The sequence below is a fragment of the Sinohyriopsis cumingii genome, chromosome 2 (genome assembly GCF_028554795.1).
Source record: "Sinohyriopsis cumingii isolate HCF-2022 chromosome 2, ASM2855479v2, whole genome shotgun sequence".
In the NCBI taxonomy this organism is placed as follows: Eukaryota; Metazoa; Mollusca; class Bivalvia; order Unionida; family Unionidae; genus Sinohyriopsis; species Sinohyriopsis cumingii.
The window spans coordinates 24977026-24990397 of NC_142962.1; positions in this window are offsets into that span (position 1 = coordinate 24977026).

The window sequence follows — 13372 nt, forward strand, 5'->3', positions numbered from 1 at the left end:
CCAGATATTCGTTGAATTTTTCTTCTTGACTGATGTTTTGACATCCATAGTAATCATGCTTCATCCATGTCGTAATTGTGTCTGCCAGGTATGTAGCACAGTAGGAGACCAATTGCTGTTCTTGTTCTGGACATCTCGACTTGATCACGATGTCCTTTTCGTCTTTGTGTTGGGATTCTCCTTCCACGGTCTCCTCACATTCCATCTTCAAAGCTTCTCCACTAGGTAAAGAGGGATAACAGTCTTCCATAGCTTCTAGTAATCTAGAATGTCTTCTCTCAAACTGTTGATTTCTATCGTATTATCGAATTCTGCATACAGGATGACGTTCACTGTCTCGTCCAGTGGCTTTGCAAACTGAAGTTCCACACGAATCTGGCCAGATTTTATAGGGTGGAAATGTCCCTCGTCGCTGCCTTGGTCTGGAGTGAAATCGAAAGCCCACAAAGCGTAGCCTCCTGCATAATCCTCGTACGTAATGCCGTGACTGGTGTTGGTTCCTAACTGTCCCGTGGCTTCGTACAGCGACAAGTACGACCTCAAGTAATTCTTCTTGTCAAAGTTAGGTTCGAAAGGTCGGGTACACAAGGTCTTGCCATCGCGACTGACTTCGATCTTGGACACGTCAAAGTGTTGAAAGTAGAAAGGATTTTTAGCGATAGCTCCGTTGAAGGCTGTATTCTCGACCATACCAACAATCAAACGTTTGGGTAACTGTCCTTGGAACAGATGATCTTCAATCATGGATCGCTGTCCCCTAGGAATGGTGAAGGTTTTCACTTCTACGCGTCGGATCGGATACTTGGCAGTCGTTCTGCTCAACGTCTGACTGATGTCGTTTCCCACTGTAGGTAACACTTCCACACGGCGTACGTAGAGTCTGGCTTCTTGGATTTTGGTTTTGTAATTATCGTCACTATCAGCTATTAAATGGAAAGCGGCACTGCTCCGATTCAGTCTCAGGCGGACATCCACCCCGTTCAGCAAATATTTTTCTTGCAACCACATGTCCAAATGCAAACGATCCATCAGTTCTAAACTGTGTCCGTCTTTGATTCTGTCTCTTCGTTCTACAAATCCCGCATTGTGGTCTTTGGCTGTATCAGTTTTGAATGTTTCAAAGTCGCCTGCATCGTCAGCTTCCCATACCACACAGGCATTGAGATGAGTGTTCTTGACGTCTATTCCGTACGTCAAGAGATTTTCCAGGTACGCTCGATAAGGGTAAGTATCCATGCTGCTACTGACTAGTTTGTTATTCAAGTACAAGTCCACTCCGCTAAACAAGGAATGCATGAAATTGTTGACGGGAGCTACTGGCTCAGTGTCTATAGCATTTCCATCCTTATCTTGAACTTTGACTTTCAAGTACAAGTAACTGCTATGCAAATCGATGTAATCTTCGGGCTGTCCTTTGATTTCAAACTCGATGGGAGCGGAATCGGTCAATGAGGAGACGGGATGAAATTCCACCCATTGGGATTCTTGCATGGTCATCATGGTGGGTGGCATGGCAAACAGATCCAGTTCCGTCTTGGAACAGGCGCAAGACTCTCGGTGCATCATTTTTTTTGTTGCTGTGTCTCAATAATCGAAAACGTCTAAGTCTCGAACGGTTCTTCTTTTCTTGGCCTTTTTAGCTTGAAGTCTGGTGAAAGGGTGTTTTCTTCGTCGTCTCTTTCTGCCTTGTCCTTGCTGAATGCCTGACTCGGTAGCGTGCAGGGCATTTATAGGTGTATCGCGTCGGCCCAAAAGGTCTTTGCCTGTTTGCAGCAAGACATTTTTGCCTGCCCTCATGATGGCTTCTTTAGGGTTTTGTTTGTCGATGATGACATTTTGGAGAAATTCTTTGCCTTGCGTCAGTGCCGCATCTTTCAAGGCGTGCAATCCGCGTGTCACCATCGGTTTCAACACTGGGGCCACCGAACGAAAGGCCGATTTTAACATATCTCCTAAACCGTGTCCTCGCTGTCGAGCAACCCCTCGATACACTGGATACATGACTTAAGAGTCGTGAGAGAACCGTTTTCGAAAATGGAGTTTCACCGTGACTTTTCCTTTGGTGAATGAAATATTTTGTCCCAAATCTCCTTTTATAGCAATGTTGACCGTGTCCAAATACGACTTGCTGAGAGACAAATAATGAGGATGTACAAATTCCCGGTGGACGTGGTAAGTGTTTCCACCTTCCTGGTCACTGGTTGTGGTACTATCCACTTTGAAAGGAATGACACGCAGTAACGGCACAGAGGTGTGTCCCACCACGTTATACTCCACCACATCGGAGTACACGAACATCAAATTCAGTCCTTGGTTCAGTTCTACAGGGAATCGAAAAAACTTGTAAAATTCCGTATTGCTGTTGATCTTCGGTTTAAAATTTGGAGCCATTTTTGTGTCTCCACCTAAAATGTCAAACAAGTCACGATTAAAACTGATGGACAACGTTTGGGTATCCTGAAATTTCATCAGTAAGCGACGAGCCACTTTATGGTACTCCAGGGTGACACATTTTTAACTCTGTTCAGGGCTTTGCCAAAGGCTAACTCGAACCTGGAAGTAATGGTGTCCACCAAATGTTGACCACTAAAATAAAACCCTGCCGGAATTTTCAAGGTGTAGATATTGAAGGGTGAATTGTTGGATGGTCTTGTGTCCCCTGAAAACCCGATGTCATTCATGACTTCTTGTAATTGTTGGTTCAGGATTTCGACCTCAAAAGTGTTTTGCTTTTCGGTGATGTTTTGGATTTGTGTAGGGTGAATCATTTCTACCAAAGCCACTTCCCAATGGGCTTCGTGATCTAACTGGATGGCTTGAGGTAATTTGGCCGTGTAACAGCACAACGTGTTGTTGGGGAACACCTCCATGGAACTGTCACTGGGTAAGGTCAAGTAAAATTGGTTTTGGTGACTCATAATTCCAGAGTTCTGTGGCTGTCCGAGGGGTTACTGGACGTCAGAGGCGTGTCTCCGCCCAAAATGAGGTTCTGGTTGTGATTGTTGTTGGAGTGGTGACTGGCACTGGCACTGGACACAAGGTTCCCGTGGTTCCCGTTCGAAGAGAATTTCAGGCAGGGATTGGGAAGCAGGTAACCGATGCAACTGCTCAATAAAATGGTCCACAATTGTTTGTCTCCTTGTTGCAAACTCAAATTGGCGATGGCTGCCCCGATGACAGAATACACCACGAAGATTTGGCAGAAAAAGACGATTTGCGTTTTAGGCACACGTTCTCCACACCACACCCACAAGGGTTGTTTTTGTAAATCTTGCACAGAAGAACTAGGTGAAGGAGGAGTGGTCGACGTAGCTGCGTCTGTGTGAAAGGGCATGATGGTCACTTCTTTTTATAGTCGATGACTTGTGAAGCATCGATCCAAGAATCAAAACTGGGTGGATATCCTTTCCAACGTCCTTTGACTTCTTTAACACGTCGTTTGCCCACTTTACGGGTTCTGCGTTCGAGAATGCTTTCGATGTCGTACACGTCGTCTTCTTTCTTGGTGACACGTTGTAACTCGGGCAAATAAAACGTTCCTTTGAGCACTTCTCCGTTCATGTCTTCCAATTTATAGACGGCAGGATGACGGCCATGCACTCGTCCAGTGACGCGAAACAATTCGGTCGTCCAGTTAGGTAAGTAACCTTTGTCAAAAGTGCGTTTGGTTTTGCCAATGCGCACCCAATCTCCTACGACCAACTGTCCACTTTTCTTGGGGACAGCCCTCGTCGGGGACGTACCAAACAGGCGCTCAAACACCAACACTTCGTTGTCGGGAGTCACGTCTTGCGGGGCACGTCCGATGCTTCGATGGTAAGATTGGTTGTACGCTTGCACCAGGTGCGGTAAGATGTCGATGTACTTCAGAGTGTGGTGATGCGTAAAATATTTCCACATGCGTTCTTTCAGAGTGCCTTGAAAACGTTCCACGATGCTGGCTTTGGTTTCGGGATTCTCGGTGGTAAAAAAATGAATGTCACGTTTCTTTAATTCTTTTTGGAAAGTTTGGTTCAGAAATTCGGTGCCTTTGTCCATTTGCCATCGAAGAGGGTGACGGCCACTTTGTTTCAACACTCGTTGCAGGGCTCGCACTAACTCGCTGCTCGATTTGGAAGTCAAGGGCACGACCCAGGCAAATTTGGAAAAGACGTCGATGACACAAAACAAATATTTGTAGCCACGACTGTAGCTGGCCAAATGAGAGACATCGGCTAAATCGGCTTGCCATTGATGATCGATGCCTTCCACTCGGGTGCGACTTCTGGCAAACTTGCGTCGAATGGGTTTGTGTAAAGTGTAGGTAGCTTGTTCTTGTAACCATCGTTACACTTGAGGTAAACGGAGACTTTTCAGTCGCGTTTTGGCAGCACGATAGAATTTTTGAACTCCTGCGTAACCTGCAGGATGGGAGGGATCGTAGTAAATGCTGGCTAAGACTTTTTCCATTTTTTGTGTTGGTTGATGTGTTAGTAAGACACCCACTCTTGGAGGATGCTACTCTTTTTCTCTTGGGGTATTTTCTTGGATTGCAATGCTTTGCGTGTGCGACCGGCAATAGGTGTTGAAGAGGAGGATGTCTGAGCGGGGGATATCGGTTCTTGTTTCACTTCTGTCTTCACTTCTGTCTTCACTTTCTTTTTCTCTTGTGATGAAGAAGGGGTGGCCATCATCTTTTTAATCCATCCAATTCTGGAGGTAGGTGGTGTTGTTAACTTGCGTACTTTTTCTGGTGGAGTTTGAAACCCTTCTTCTTCTTCTCCTTTTTCTGTCTTGGTCACTGGTAGTGGTGGTACTGGTACTGGTGATGGTGCTGGACTTTTCATCAAGGTCTTAAAATCTTTCAGAGTGGGTAGAGCTGTTTCGTCTAAAGCTTTCTGGTGAAAGAGTTGCAGTCGTTGCAAGAGTTGACCGTACTTTTGCAATTTTTCTGTTTCGGCCAAATCTTGGCGATCCATCAAGGACTGCAATTCGTGTTGTAACTGGGACATCTCGCTCAAATGGGGATTGGGAGGTAAATGCGGGGTGCGTTGTTCTTGCCACCGATGGTATTCCATCCATCGTTTGTAAGGCACTAAAGCTAGTTTTCGTCCTTCCATGGGGTTGTCAGGGGTCGATTGTGAAATCTTGGGACTTCCAAGGGCCTTTTTATCTTGCTCCCACCAGTCCTCCCAACATGGTTCCCAAGACTCCTTTCAGTAAGGGGCCTAACAAGAGAGATAAAATGCCTCCACGTTGGACCAACATCTTCTTTTTTTGACGAATCGGAATTTTCTTTTGAACCATTTGGCGAAGAACGTGACGATGTTTGCTTAAGCATTGTTTCTGGTGTTTGGACAAAGGGATCGTGCCTTTCAAGACGTTCAAACAACATTCGCACACGGTATCGATGACCTCTTTGGAGGCCGATTGAATGAGTTTTTTTCGTAGAGGTGGAGAAGCTTTGGACAGGACAGATAACATGTCCCCATGTTTGATTAAACGTGGTGGTAGTCCTTTTCTTTTCTTTCCTTGGGGTTTTCTGGAGGGTGACATCTTTGAGTCTTCAGGAGCACCAAAAAACACTGATACCCTACTTGGTCACACACCTTTTTTATACTGGAACGCGTCGCCACGTAACGGACTAAATCGAGCCAGTTCTTGCTTGGACAAATCCAGTAAACTTTGTAACATGCCCGATCTTTCTTGGACTTTGATTTTGGGAGAAGGTACTTTGTGAGCAGCAGCCACTGCCACTAAATTGGAGGGTCCTACCACTGGGGAAGTAATTTTTGGGGTCATCAACGGAGAAGTTCTTGGTGTGATCAACGTCTCCAAGTACTCTTCAGTTCCTGGTGACATCAACGGAGAAGTGGACAAACGTGAGGCTGCCGGAGACGCAGTCACTGCCGTGGCAGGTCGTGGTTTGCGAGTGTAAAGTTGCGTCCTGGCCGAAGTGCCTCTCTTGCGACTAGTTTTCTTCTGTGGACTTTTCTTTTTCTGGGGACTTTTTCTCTGTTTCTTTTTCTGGGGGCTTCTTTTCTTTTTCTGCGGTGGTGTCTGGTCAGAGGAGGGTCCCGCCACTGGAGAAGTTCTTCATGGGGACCTGGTCTTTTTCTTCTTCTTGGGGCTTCGTTGGACTTTTTTCTTGGGGAGAAGTTTGGAGGCATTAGGATCCCATCTTAAGAGAGAGCGAATGATGACCCCTCCTAGAGTACCGCTCCCTCCAGGTTTCAAAATGATTTGTTTTTTGGTTTGAGTGTCGATCCGGGGATCGGCCAGTTGGGTCAAAGCGACTTTGTTTCGATCAAAAAAGCGTTTGGTTTGATGAGGAATCTGAATGATCCCTTGGAGTAATTGACGTGCCGTCACCGTGAACCATCGTAAGACTTCTTTGAGACTAGCTTCTAAGACACGAGCTCGTATTTGTGGATTTTTTTCTCGACTGATGCCATACAAGGCACGAATCAATTTGACGGGAAGATGCGACTGAAGGGACGTCATGTTGACGCTGTGTGAGACAGACGAAAAGGGTCTGAGGTTTTTATAGATTTTTTTTTGTGGAGTGAAATTAAGTCGAGGACGGAGCCGTGTACAGGACAGGCCCTCCGTCTTGGCACCAGTGGTGAAACAAGTGGGTACAAAATCGCAAATCCTCGGGAGTCGTAGGTTTCAAATCGACGAGTAAATAGGCATGTGGAGTTTGAGTGGCATCGTCGTACGCCTGAGTCAGCCAAGGCGTTCCTAACTGTTTGGCTAAGACTTGCACTTGCGATTTATCTCGAGGGCTTTTAAACAAGACCACGTAATGCGCATTGAGACTGATGGTGCGATGGGCTTTACTTTGTTGAAACAAATTTTGGGTAATGTAAACGACACTGGCATTACGGTGATGCCCTTTGCGCGTGAACCACAGTTTAATTTCTTCTTCGTCTTCTCCTAACATGTCGTCAAAAATGACCAAATGGGTTAGACGGGAGTCAGAGACGATGCCGTCGTCTTCTTTAGGAATGCCTTCCACAAACACGATGGAATCGCCTTGACTTTCTCGCAAGAGGCTGTACGCTGATTGCCACTCTTTGTAACACCACACGATCCGTTGAGGTGGCCGATCGATCAAATGATGTTTATGTTCGATCAAGCGTTTGACGAATTCGGTTTTGCCTGAACCGTTAGGTCCAGCAATGAGCATGTTAAAGGGATGGCGAAGATACAAAGCCTCCCAACTGGCACGATCCAAGTGTTCGTCGATGACTTTGACAGTAGAGGAAGAGGGAGCAGAGACAGCAGAGGTAGCCATAGTGTGAGAAATGTCGATTGTGACACGAAAACAAACAAGACAAGAGTTTATATACTTTTTTCAGAACACGTTTATTGAATGTTTCAAACATGAATACGAAAGACAAAAATACATAAAAGCCAAAGGCTTAAGTATAAGGATAAAAAGCACATGATAACCATTAACGTGGAGTAAACACAAATGTCTGTACAACATGTTCTGGGTAATGTTCTAACCAGTTCTATAGTAGGGGGTAAGGTCACACTAGTGTCCTCCCGAAAGGGTCTTTCAGGCCTGTCCACGACAGTCCCGTCATGGGTGACGGTTTCTTCTGGCACCGTCACTAACACAGGTTGAAAAGTCGCAAGGCTCACAAGCGCATTCCACTTCAGAAGCCCCACACTTGAATTGTGCCTTTCTAAACTTGTTTTGTGTTTCTCTGAAAGTATTCATCTTGTTCGCTCGGTCTTGGTAGTCAAAATGAACTATCGATCTTGCCTAGGGTTTCTTTTTATATACAGACCAATACCGACGTGTCCATACGGTAAGGTGAAATGATTGGGAAGTCGCACTCGCTTCTGGTACACGATTTGATAGACGTTTTCCAAGGGTCGACTGACGATGTGGTGAGTGGGTAAACGTACAATTTTGTTCGGTTGATAGGTGGTCACTTTAAAGTTTGCATCCTCTCCCGATTGCAAGGGTTCTTTGAATACCCCAAAGTTCACCACACGACTGATACGATAATTCAGAGTCAATCCTTTCACTTTACACGTCGTGTGCAATTCTCCTTGTGGGTCCCGGTATTCGTAGCCGTAATTTTTGGGACCACCACTGACGAAACTTAGAATCTTGTCGTCGGGATGTTCGTCTGTCCAGGCTCCTAAACGGTCTCCTTCGATATCAGGGTGCTGTTGACTCGGGTGATGGATGTAAATTCAACTGTCCGTGTCAAAGTACAGGACACGTTCCCCTAACAGTTCTAAAGCTTCGTACAATTTTAAGCGAGCATGAGCTGTCACGTAAGCCGCAATGATGACATTTCCAAAGGGGTCATCTTGTACAAAGTCCAGATCTTCTTCGTAATTGACCAAGATCAAATCCTCGCGAACGACGTCCACGTGTTTCATGTATTTGGTTTTGTTGTGAATCATCTGAAAGTAGCGGGAAGGTTCTGTCAAATATTCGGTCTTGGGTAAACACGGTCGTTGTGCCATTTTACCCCACAAGCAATTTAACATCACTTTGGCAAACGACCGCCTGGCTTCGTTTTTCTCGATGAGGTCTAAAGAGATGCCTTCTTGTTCATAGTATTTCTCTTTGAATGTCTTTTCGTCTTCGCAAGTGTGACACCAGGAAGGATAGCCGCTGGCTTCTTGCTTCAGTTTCAAAAAGGCATCCACGTAGTCGGCGAAAATGCCTTTCTGACTGGGGTCACCCTTGTGGTATTGTTATGTCTTGGGAAAGTGGCAAATTTCGTACACTTCTAACAGTTGGTATCCCATGTCCAGAGCTTTGAAAAATTCTACGCTGATCCAGGTTCCCGTCAAGGCACGTTCTTCCTGGGTGTGCTGACAAGGTTGGTCTTGGTTGCACGTTTCGGCACAAGTACGGCACAATGGAAACATCAGTTTGCCTTGACAATGGTGAGGTAAGACGGGATGGTATAGGTTCGTGGGAGGCAAAACTTTACACTTGATCAAGCCTTCGTATTGTCGAATGTTTTTCAGGTCGATGTGTTCCGTGAACAATTGTGGGTGCCCTGCAGGAAAGGGACAATATTTGCACACGTAAGGATACAGCGAACACACGTTGAAGTATTTGATTTCTTCTCCTTTCTCTTCGTCGGCTTGGTACAGCAAACAGGTGGCATTGGTCCTTCCTCCGTACAAACTATCCCTCGGGTTTAAGGGGTCCATCAGCTTGTAACTTTCCACGGCACGTTTAAACTCGGGATCGGTTTTCATACGGTGATCGTACTCGTGTTCCCACATTTCCACCACTTGGTATCCTTGCTGTTCTAACTTTAGGCGTCGCTGACAAGTGTCCTCGTAGAAGTCTTCCATGGTTCGTTGTAAAAACTGACTTTTAGTGCTACGATCAGGGTAACAGACGGGAAATCCGTGAAATAAGCAACCGTTAAACTCGTACACGATCTTGGGGTTTTCTAAGTCCCACCCATCGACCGAATACGTTCCGATGGTCTTTTCGCCCCCTCCGTTGCGGGCATGCTGAATCCATTTGTCTTCCTTGTCGCACAAGTAATGTAACCAACGTAGGGCTTTGACCGAGTATTGACGTTTGACATAGTTGGTCGTTTGAGGACTGATGACAGCCACGGTGTTTTCAGGCATGAATCGTTGTCGATACACTAAGGAACACGCTTTGGCAATAGTGCAAGCTTCTTTCAAAGGATCGACCCCTCCGTGTTCCATGAACAGTTCTCGAAATTTTCCACAGCAACGCCGTAAAATGTCCACGTCAGAACGACAATACTTTAGCATTTCTTCCTGAAAGTCGAAAGGGTCGGAGGCGTGAGTCTGGTACGAAGCGTAGAAAGCTTCTCGTTGTTCGGTACGCATGTTGTCGGGGTCGTAATAGTGAGCCTCAGGCAAATGGGGTAGAATGGCGTGTTGATTGGCTTCCGTATTGAAAAAGTGAGGAAAATAACCTTTAGCCATTTCTGTCATTCCAAACGTTTTAGGCATTCGACTCAAAGGCATGGCCAAGTAACTCATCGAATCTTTAAACTGCACTTGTCCCACTTGCATGAAAATGATTTTGGCTCCGTTCAAAGTGACTTTAGGACGTTCGGTGCCATGTTCCGTATAGTACCTCAAAAGAAACTGTCCATCGTATCCGGAGAAATTGTGAGCCATCACCGTGGCATGACGATGACAATCTCCTTAACGTTCGATGTCCTCTTGGCTCCACGTCTTGTCGATGGGATCTAAGACCCATTGGGCAAAATCGGCTAACGTGTTCGGTCCTCGAAAGATTTTTTCACGCCCTCCGGGAATCTTGCTGCAGTGAGGGCAATGACTGAAGATAGGTTCTTGAATGCACTTCTCGCACGCTCGATGAGCCACGCAGAAATTAGGAATGTGAATGCCAGTCTCTTGCATGCATTCGAAATCGAAAAAGATGAAATTGCCTTTCTTCTTGTGACCGTCCTCTTTCTCTGGTGGGGGTTGGTATTTTTGCACGTAGCATTGGTGTTCCAAGTCCACGATGTGGTGACAAATGCGACATTTTTTCTTTCCTGAACATACGTGTGCCTTGGTATTATTGGTACGTAGGCCTTTTCGACACGTAGGGCACAATCTCAGCAGTTGACAAGCACATTTCTGCTGTGAACCTTGCGTCTTCAGATGTTGTTGGTAACAGACAAGGCTGACAAACGTGCGCAGACAAGCAGGACATTGTACTCTTTCTTGTCCTTCGCTCAGACAGGGTGGAGAGGCCAAACATCCTGGGCATTTCCATCCGCAATGTTTGTGTTGCTCTCGATTGTTATAGCCATAGTCACATTTCTCACAGTAATAACTGTATCCCTGGAATCCAGTGATAGTGGTAATGGTATCGAAATGGTCATCGTGATAATATACATGAATGTATTTTCCGTCCTTAAAGTCTTTCCCTCGAAACAACAGAGGTCCGCGCATTTCTTGAGGGTGCACTTTCAAGGTGTAGAGTGGAGCTAGGACATCTTGCAATTTCTGCATCTCAGGAATGCCACAGGGTGTGTCTTTGGACAGTCCGGCTTGTTGTAACAGGAGTTCTGCTTCGTTTCGTTGTTTGGCTCGGTCGGATCGTTGAATAGTTTTCCAGGCTCTTTTCCATTCTACCGTGTCGTTCTTGTTGACATAGGTTCGTCCCACCACGATGGCTCGGGCTAAACACATCTGGTCTTGAGAATTGTGAATTTGGACGAGACTCTTTTTGGTGTTGCGAAGGTCGTTCACCAATAACACCTTATTGCGTTGTCCGGTCCCTTGAGGAGGAGAGACGTGGGCCATTTTCAGTGTGGCTTTACCATCGGTGATGTCAAACTGGTCATTAGATTGTTGTCCGTGTTGAATCTTGTCCATGACTTTGGAAGGGGTTAGTTCTGCGGGTCTGCTAAACTCGATCCAAACAGGGAACTTCAAGCTGTCGTGATCTATGGATAGTGTCAAGCATTCGTCGTCTTTGGGTTGACATTGTCGCTTGAGTGCGGTGAGCAAAGAATCCCACATCTCGGTGATAAACCCTTCTGCTTTCTCCAATGGTACGTCGGACTTGAAATCTTTAAACTTCACTGTGTAGGTGTAAGCCGTGGTTCTAAATTTTCTAGAGGAGCGCTTTTCCGTCTCTCGAATGGAATAGTACTTTTCAGGGTTGACTAAGAGTGGTGAACTTTGTTTAGAGGGTTCGGATTCTGGTTCACTCATGTCCTCTTCAAAATCACTGGCATGAATTTGTGCCAAGACTTCAGCTCTGGTACGAGGCGATAGATCACGTTTCTGCCTCTTACTTTCTTCTTCTTCTTTCTTCTCGAATGAATAGGATCGTTTCATCTTGAGTGCAAAACGTCAAATGACTCAAGTTTAAACACCATAGACTAATTTATAGTCATGGCAAACCAGCGTATATAAAAAGGGTGTGTGTCTTGTCCTTTCAGTATTCATTTCACTCTCAAACCGAGCACAACGATGGAAGAGACTACCCAGATGGAACGTTCATCAGAGCTTTGCGAGGGGTCATTAGAAAATTCTCTTCAGACCAGCCGACGGGCTACTCTCCTTCCTTTCGAGATAAAAGTCAAGATACTTGCTATATCTGTCAGAAGAAAGGGCATTGGTCTTCAGAGTGTCCAGACCGTCAAAAAAGAACAAAAACAGGGGCTAGAAAAGACAAAAGTCAAGATACCTGTTATTATTGTCAAAAAAAAGGACATTGGTCTCCAGATTGCCCAAAAAAGAAACAAGAGGAGTCGGAAGAAAAGAGGGATTCTTGGAAAGAAGAGAGAGATTCTTCAGAGGAAGAAAGCAGCCAGGTGAAGAAAAGAAGAAGGGAAGAAAGTGAGGAGGAAGAGGAGGAAAAGACTGTGACGGTGAAGAAATTGAAAAAAAAGAGAGAGTAAAAAAAGAAACAGAAGAAGTGAATGTAATTTATAAAGTGTTCTGTTGTGAATTGTGAATTGGATTGTAACTATGGAGAAAAGAATACATTAATTATATAAGGTAAGTGTCTTTGAGTTTTGATTTTAAAATAAGAAGCTACACTCACGCACTCATACACAGACATGTACTACAAGGGTAAAATGGTTTTTTTGTTGTTGATTTTTGAGTTATTGGGAAATTGAAAGGCTATCTCTTTTCGAGAGAAGTGGGTGGCCCTGAAAAGGGCCTTTTTTGGTGTAAGGGTGAGTTTAAGCAATCAACTTTAACTGTTTTAAGCCTTTGCCACGGCCGAGGCCTACTTCTGATGATGATGATTGGGTTGAAATCACTAAGGGTGGTACGATAGGCTTAGTCACAGGGTTGGCGTGTTTAGCTCGGGAAGGTCGTATTCTCTTCGGTCGTGATAAAGAAGTCTGATACATTTGTTTCAGACTTCTTAACTCCGCTAAAATGTCCAACAGTACCGTGACCGTTTGATTTTCACCCTCTTGTTTCTTTGCTGCTACTTCTTGTTGTTGTTGTTTTTTTCTTACCTCTTCTTGTTGCTGTTGCTGTTGCTGTAGGAGAAAAGCTTGTTCCGCTTCCTTTTGTCGTTGCATAAATTTCTCCAATTCTTCTTTCTGTCTCTGTCTAAAATTCTCCACTTGCGGTAATGAAGAATGAGACGAAGGTTCCGGAACAAATTCTTGCGAGGTAAGAAAATCCACAAAATCCCAATGTACCTCTTCTGAAAGTAAGTCCGGGTTCCCTTGGGCGGTCTCCACTGCTGGTGCACCCCAATGGATCGTTTTCTGAGTTTCCGCCATGTTGAATCACTGTCGCATAGATTGACAGCACACAGGCGCTAGCAAATCTATATAGACCACATGACGTCACAGACTGCTCTCTTCGGATTGGATGCGGACTGACTGAATTTTGTAACGCGTGTTCGGATTGGTGAATGAACTCA